The sequence below is a fragment of the Talpa occidentalis genome, unplaced genomic scaffold, assembly GCF_014898055.3.
Source record: "Talpa occidentalis isolate TD23 unplaced genomic scaffold, MPIMG_talOcc4v2.1 talOcc4.3, whole genome shotgun sequence".
In the NCBI taxonomy this organism is placed as follows: domain Eukaryota; kingdom Metazoa; phylum Chordata; class Mammalia; order Eulipotyphla; family Talpidae; genus Talpa; species Talpa occidentalis.
Window position 1 is genome coordinate 17917594 of NW_023603184.1, and position 8619 is coordinate 17926212.

An 8619-nucleotide genomic window follows, 5' to 3' on the forward strand; every position below is an offset into this window, starting at 1 on the left:
GGGGAGCAGCCGGGGATTGAACCGGCGCTGCAGAGGCTGCGGGCAGCTTCGCAACCCAGCGCTCAACCGCTGCGCCACCGGGGAGGCCCAAGTCTCTGCTAAATTAATCTTCTTATCACAGGATGAAATAATAAAGTGTTCTGTCAATGATGTGCAACCATCAAATTTACTTTATAATGTCCCAAGAATATATCAGAGACACAAGGCAGACAGGGACCAGAGAATATGTTTCTTCCGACTCCCCATGTCATGTATCAGTCCTCTCTAGTTTAGGAAGTCATGATTCAGAACCCAATTGTTGGGTGCAGTGACTGCCTGATATCACAGTCCAAATTTTCAAAGGTACATAATGTGATTAAATATTTTAAGAATCCCTTTAACTTCTGCATCAGCTTAGAGAGCCCTACTCCATTTCTCTCATATCCAGGAGACTGAATCCCACTACACTATATCCCCAGCTCAATTTTAAATGTCCTGCACTTTGCTAGCAAATTGTCTACATGAAGACTTAGAAACCAGTGCCGGTTTAAACCCTACTACAGTCTATTGTGAAGGCTCTATTATCTCCGCTTGGTTTACAGCGAATGACTATTACACACCATGGGACTCCAGATACCTGGGGCTCCTCTCAAATAAAGAAATATAACCTAAAATCTGCTGTATTCAAGGCTGTCAGGTGCTGATAAAGCTAAGAGGATATAAATATCATCACAGCCCTCTCACTCCCCCTGAAGTAATAGTCAAACATTATCTAACTACGGGCCACCGGGACTAGCCCGGAGATAGCTTTAGGAGCTGGTCCATCTTAACCTAGTCCCGGCAGTATCTCTTTTGGCAGCTTAACTCCAGTGGTGTCAGAACATCGCATGAGTCTATTAAGATTTACCAAGATATTTACTCTTCGCTATCTATTAAAATAAAAGCCTTCTTTTTTAACCTTTCCCTCTATTTACCTGACATTCTCTCCCAATAAAGCAGCTACACGCTCCTCTGGAACAAATGTCGATTTAACATTTTTTATACTCTACCCTGTATGACAGCTATAGATGTTTGACTGCATGTAACGTAAACATTTCAGCAGAGCTTAACATTTGTCCAAAGGAAGCCATTGGTAGAAATGGAAACAGTGTATCTTTCAGTGATCAGTCTGTACCTAAATACCTGCTTCTCTCCCTCTTTTTTCTCCTCTTAAGGATGTTGCCATGGTGCCAAGTTACATGTGTTGTGACCACTACTGTTCATCATTTAAAATAAAATATTTACCTATTATAGGAAATCTAGGGGGAAACATAGAAAAAGAGAAAAAAAAAGAAAAAAAGCAGTCTTTAATAAACTACTAATAATTGTTTTGAAACAGCTGCATACATCATTTTTTCCTGTGAATAAAATGTTGGGGTTTGCTGGTTTTTTTAAATGTATTTTGTGTAGTTTGTTTTTATTTATTTTGTTCAAGTGTGCTTAGGGAGAAGGAAGATTAAGGCTCAATTGGTCATTCAGAAATAAAGAATTGAAACTTTCATAGCAATTGATCTATTGCTGGAGATCTGGTGATAGATTGTTTCCTGTTTGTTTTTCCACCATTTTAAATAATGCTGCTTTGAACATAGAAACTTTTATAGATTTAAAATTATAGAAAACCAATCACTAGGAGTGAAATTACTGGTTCAAAGGTAACGTTCATGTTAAGGCCCTCGGCACAGGCTCCCTGGTAGCCCGACAAGATTTCAACGGTCTCTGTTTCCTGATCCTGCCGGACTAGCTGGTCTTAATTGTCCAGTGGCCTGGACTCAGCTCTTGGACTTACATTTGTTAGCACTAAGGTCATGCCTTGCATATGAGAGGAATTCAACAAATATTTCTAAATAATAAACCAGAAGATGTTGATGCTAAGAGTCCAGGGATTTTCCTAATTAATCTGTATTTAGATTGCAGGAGGAAGAAGAAATTCCTTTAATATACAAGCAGGAAACAGAAGACAAATGACTAAGAGAGGCAAATAACACACCTTGTTCACTAAGTTTAAAGGGTAATTTCAGTTTTACCTTCTAAGTGCTGTTATGGGTGCTAACCCTACTCCTTGTGTCTGAAAAGAAAAACAGAATTTATGGAAAGAAGCCACTTGGTGCAGACAGTGGAAAGAGCTCCAGCTCTGGAGCTGTGAGACTTAAGCACCAGTGGAGGTGTCTATCCTCCTGGGAACCAGTTTCCTTATTTGACCAATAGAGCAGAAAACTCCTGCCATGTCTGTTTCTAGGGTCTGCCAGAAGAAATTAATAATGCCTGAGAAAGTTCCACGTAAGTTGTAAAATTTTACACAAATAGATTACCCTTACCATTGCAAGTCCAGAAGAGTAGTTCTTAAGTGATTTGAGGTTGTAGGTCTATTTGAAAATGTAATTCAAGTTATGAGCCTTCTCTCCTGAAAAAGGTACATACTTTGAAAAATTATATACAATTTCAGGGAGTTTATGAATTTTCCATGCTCTGGGGTACATGAGTCACAGATTGAGAGTTCCGGGCCTGAAATATTGTGAAAGTATTTGATATTTACTTTAAATGTTTAAATATATTTATGATATTTAAAATGTTATTTAAAAATTTTAATTATATAATTATATAAACTATATAATATAGTTTAATTATATTACAAATTTTAAATTTGGTGCAGGCAGTTGAGCGCAGTGCTGTGAAGCTGTCCACAGCCTTTGCAGAGCGGGTTCAATCCTGGCCAACCGGGGAGATACCCACATGGCATGGCAGACCTCGCCTGTCTCACCTGCTGCTCCCCTCAGCAGTGTATTTCAGTCAGTTTGTCTGTTCTGTTCCCTGCTCTGTCTCTGGTGAATCCTCTCACACTCCCACACATCTGGCCTGAGCCCTGGTTGTTGTATGCATAAATAAATAAATCTTAAAAAAAAACCACAAATTTTAAATTATATTCTATATAATTTAAATTATATAATAGACACCTGTTTACCATCACAGTTTTTGAAATGTTAACATAATACATATTTTCCACAGATATCATCATATAAATAACCTAAATGAAAAGGATTCCTTCACTCTAAAGTCTTACTATACAAATAAAAATTTGAACTGTTCTCCCTGCTCACAAGCTTCTTGTACTCTATTCATATAATACATGGGGAAAAAAAGACACAAAAAGGCTGTGGTAATTATAGAATATCATAAAGAGATCACTAGGAAATTGAAAGTCACCTAGAAAATCATCATGGAGGATGCTACATTTTGTGATGGTTTTTAACCAAGGGCAAAAGATGTATGTGGAAGCTATCTGGTCTACCATGAAAGCCAAAAAACATACGTTCCCTATTATGCCCATTATAATGCAGGGTCTTGGACATATAATATAAATAATTTAGACATGTCCATGAATCTTAAGAAGCTCCTGCCATGGAGGGAAAAAATAATAATAAAGACATATAGAAAAAAATAAGATAAAATTTAGTACTTTTTCTGGGTGGGAAAATAAAGGTTTTCCAGAGGAAGAGTCATTTGAGGTTGGTTTTAAAGTGTGAATAGAATTTAAGTAGAAATAACAGCATTTGGGGAAAAATGGAGATCTGAAACAGTATGATGCTATTACTGGAACATAATGAGAGTTATACAGCAAATGAGGCCACAGCCAGAGAGTGGACCCAGAGTGTTTTTCTAAGGAAAAGGCACTTCATCCTGATGATAAATCCACACTTCCTTGATGATAAGAATAGCCAAATGTTTTATTAAAAAACAGATTCCCAGCCTCTATTTCCCAATGTTCTCATTCTGAAGATAGGCAAGAATCTCTATTATTTAAGGGAATCCTAGGGAGTTACTATTTTCAGGCAAGTTTGGACAATAATGCTAGAAGTCACAAATATTCAGTGAGGGGTTTTAAACTGTGAAAAGGTATAATAGGTTCTGAAATTGGTAACAATTCCACTGATAGCAGGGTGGAATTACCCAATGAAATGCAGAGCATGACAATATTATGATACTCCATAGCAAATGTATCACAGGATGCAATCCCTTTTTTATATTTGGCTGAGTAATTCTTTCAGGTAGTCTTGTTTCAAGTGCAGATGATAAAAGCTGCTCACCCTCCTCATCCAAGCTCATCATCTCCCATTTCAGTCCCTTTCTCACTTCCTATTGACTTCCTGGACTCAGTTTCTGTGTTCCAAAGCCTAGAACTTGAGCAAGACTAGCTTTTGCTTATGCCTTGATCTCCTCAGGTCTTCTCTCCAAGGAATGGATTTCCAGTAGGAGAGTTAAGAGATTATTTACAACACTAGGACAATTTCTTCCTAATTTCCACTCTGTGTCTCAACATTCTGCTTACATTCATTTCTTAAACCACTAAACAAAAAATGATGACACATATTCAATCAATTCTGTCATTTTTTCATGCAACAAATGTTGCTTGACTGTTCCATACTAAGCACCAAGATACTTAGAACACAGAGATGAATAAAAATAAAAGTTTACATCTTTCTGAAGTTCAGGGCTTGGGGGAGGAGGTGGGAGGAATACCAGACAAACAAAATTGCCAAAAAAATTTACTTTTAGAATAGATGGAAATGAAGTACTGGTTGAGTCCAGAGATGAATCATCTAATGCTGATTTGTAGGTTCAAGGGATGTTTACAGAGAAGGCAAAATTTGAATTGAGGGAATAATACAAGTTTCACAGCATAAGGGGATGTGTTTGGGGGAAGGGAGTAATGCCAGCACTCTCGGTGTTCTTTGGCATACGTGTTTACCAGCATCTTTCATTTTAGTTTATCCATGACCGCTATTAAACTTTCCCCTAGACATTTATGACCATTTATCCTTTTGGTTTCATAGTTTTAAGTTACAGTGAGATAAGACTACAAACATTCCCCTGGGTTTAAGCCCAGAGAATTATACAAGCTCGCCCAGGTTCACTCCAACATTCTATAACTATTGTCTGAGTGTAGCTTTGGAAACCAAACCCGAAACCAGATAATTTTCACGTGGTTTCAAGTTTCACCATCAAGAGTTCACATGATACCAGGCCCAATTCATGTATAATATAAGCAGGTGTAAAATTTCAGCCACAAGTCACTATAGACATATGTTGGATGGGCCTTTCATTTGGCTTCACCAAAATGATTTGAGCTTCTACAAAGAAAACATTACTATTTGTCATTACTGAAAATATTCTTTCCTTCAACACATATACCAATAACCACTGGTCTAATTGTAGAAATAACACTTTCTGATTTGCAAAGCTCACACAGCAGATGCACCATCTCCTAACTGACAGTCTGGTATGTCGAGGCAATAACAATGGCCAGCCACAAAGCTTAGTGCAAACTAACACTTTTCAGAATAATGGGGGATGATGAAATGGATCTGCAATGAGGACTTAATATGTGATTTTAAAAACCACTAACATATGAGAAAACTTTCCAAGTTACAACAGTATTGAAAGTAATGCAATAATACGTTTGATTAGAAAGTACTTTAGGTTGTATTAATGTAAGCACTTAGCAAGTCTCTCAAACATACCATCCTGCACTGAGCATATAGATTTTTTCCAACATATCCATTTCTTCTTAAGCTGTACTCTAGCTGATTGCTTTAAATGCAAAGGAAGTTCCACAAGCTACATTCAAATCCCTTGATTCCATTGTTTTGATATTTTTAAATGGAAAAATAATAAAAGAACAAAACACTCAAATCTATTTCTTCATCAACTACACGCATTTGCCTGGTTCTGAAATTATCCTTCCTCTTTGAATCTTGAAAAATAGTCATTTAACACTATGATCTTTCCCTCTGATTCTCTTGGGAGCCTAATTTACTTCAAATACAAAAGGGCAAAGGACTCCATCTGATAATAAAAAGTTAACCTGGAAAGACGTATGTTTAACTGGTCTCCTTGGCAATGTTTGAGTTCAGCTGTTCTGACATAAAGAGCAATATTTGAGAGGCAGATAGAGAAAAAGAGAACATAAAACCCAGGGAAGGGAAGGACAAAAATCAATTTCCTTAAATAAAAATGATAGGAAAGTGTGGCAAACGTCAGAAGTTTTATCAAGACTGAGTATACAGGAGCGAACTAAAATGTGAGAAAAAGTTGATAGGTTTATCATCAATGGTAGAGTCTCACCAGATGAACTAGGAGGCTTGGTTCACTCCTACTGCAATCTCACCCTAGCAGAATGCACCCCAAGAAGAGAATGCAGCCCAGAGGGGGGCAGTACAACCCTACAGGATTCAGCCTTCAGCAATGTAACCCCAAAGGAGACAGCAGCAGCAGCAAAAGGAAAAATCCTTACATCAGAGTTCCTAACTTGGGAGCACACCCAAAACACCTAAGAGCTTTATGTAAAAATCACATACCTGCATCACTAATCTGAAAATCTAATTCTGAATTGTAAAATTCAGACTTCACCCCAACCTCCTCCCACAAAAATCTGTATCTTTTTTCTAGCACCCACACTAATTTTCTCACTAGTCACAGTACAAAAGATTCCTCACCTTCTATAAATGCAATGTCCATAATTCTCATTAATGCCACTGTACTCCTCCTACAGATTCATATCTGCCCCTGGATGTGATAAAATATCTAAATCTTTGGCCTAGGTATATTAGCTTCCTAGGACAGCTTTAGCAAAGTGCCATAAACTGTGTGGTTAAGAACATAGGAATTTGTGATCTCTCAGATCTGGGAGCCTAGAAGTGTGAAATCAAGGTAAGGTTGGCTCCTCCTGAGGGACATGAGGAAGCGTCTGTTCTGTGCTTTTCTCCTAGCTTCTATTGTCTTGTTGGTAATCTCTGACATTCCTTGGTTTATGACAGCAAAGCGCCAATCTTCACAAATCCTCCTTATATATCTCTCTTATATTTACCCGTTTCATAAGGATTCAGTCATATTGGATTAGAGCATATCCTAATGACCTTATCTTAACCTGATAGTTTTGAAGACCCTGTTTATAAATCATGTCATACTCACAGATATGAGGGTTACAACTTCAAAAATCTTCTGAGGAGGACAAATCAATCAATAACCTTGGCTTCCTTTATTCATTCAGGCAACAAGTGTTAATGAACAAAGTTTATGAACTAGGAACTTTTCTAGTCAACAAATGTGTCAAAATTGCAAGATGATTTCCATATAGCTGGATGTTCTATAAGATGTTGCTATCTTGGTATAGCACAAAAACAATGAACACACTATTCCTCTGAAGTAGCTTCTTCATTTACCCACAATAATCTTTTCTATTGGGCCTCCCCGGTGGCGCAGCGGTTGAGCGCTGGGTTGCGAAGCTGCCCGCGGCTTCTGCGGCGCCGGTTCGATCCCCGGCTGCTCCCCGGCCACCAGAGGAGGGTCCCACATGGCGCGCAGACCTCTCCTGCCGCCCGCTGCTCCCCTCAGCAGTGTGCTTCGGTCCTTCTGCCTGCTCTGCTCCCCGCTCTGGCTCTGGTGGATTCTCTCACCCTCCCACGCTTCTGACTGTACCCAGTGCATGTATAAACAAACAAACAAACAAATAAATAAATAAAACATGCCTCTATTAAAAAAAAAAAAAAAATGAATAATCTTTTCTATCATGATTATATTGTTTTAGGGGTCTTATATAAAAAGATAAAGCACAGTGCCTGCCTTCAAGATGCTGATTCACGAACACACACACTCACTCACACACACTCTCTCTCTCTCTCTCTCTCTCTCACACACACACACACACACACACACAGAGTCACACACAAAATTAATGATTACTGTGACACATACTACAAGAAAGGGATATGCATTATGGGAAAACAAGGAGGTATAACTAACTGAAGCAGGGGAGTAGGGAACTGCTTCCAAGAAGAGAGGGATGGATACTTGACATTGAAAGACATGCAGGAGCTGAATTAGCGAATGATGTATTAAGGTGTTCTTGCACATACTTTGAATATTTGTTCTCTTAAGCATGTATAAACAGGAAGACAGGAAAAAGCTAAAAATGGAGAATCTGAGTGAACCAGCTTTCTGAAAGGAAGAAGAAAGTGGACATGAGCTATGACAGGAGAAGAGAGCCTGTACAGTGTATTGAAGTTAGTGGAGCCAAAAGGAGAGACTGATGGGATTGGATATGTGTTTCAGGAAGCTCACTTTGAGAATTCTCTGACTTATAGCTTGGAGTAAGGAAGGACAGGAGCCATGAAGGCTACCGAGATAGTCTGGAGAGAAAAGCATGAGCACCTCAATGAAGGTGGATGGCAATATGGCAGATAGAGAGAGGAAGAGCTTCAGGAGCTATTGCAGAGATCAAATTTAGAGTTACCAGGGGCTCCCTAGTGGCACAGCAGGTTGAGCACACAGTCCTGCGAAGTTGTTCGCAGCCTCTGCTGTGCCGGTTCGATTCCTGCCCAGCCAGGGAGAAACCCACATGGCATAGCAGACCTCTCCTGCCTCACCCACTGCTCCCCTCAGCAGTGTCTTCGTTCCATCTGTCTGTTCTGCTCCCCACTCTGTCTCTGGTGAATTCTCTCACCCTCCCGTGCCTCTGACTGTACTCCAGTTCTTGTATAATCTTTAAAAAAATAAAAAATAAACAAATTTAGAGTTACTAAACACATGAGTACATTTGTCACTTCT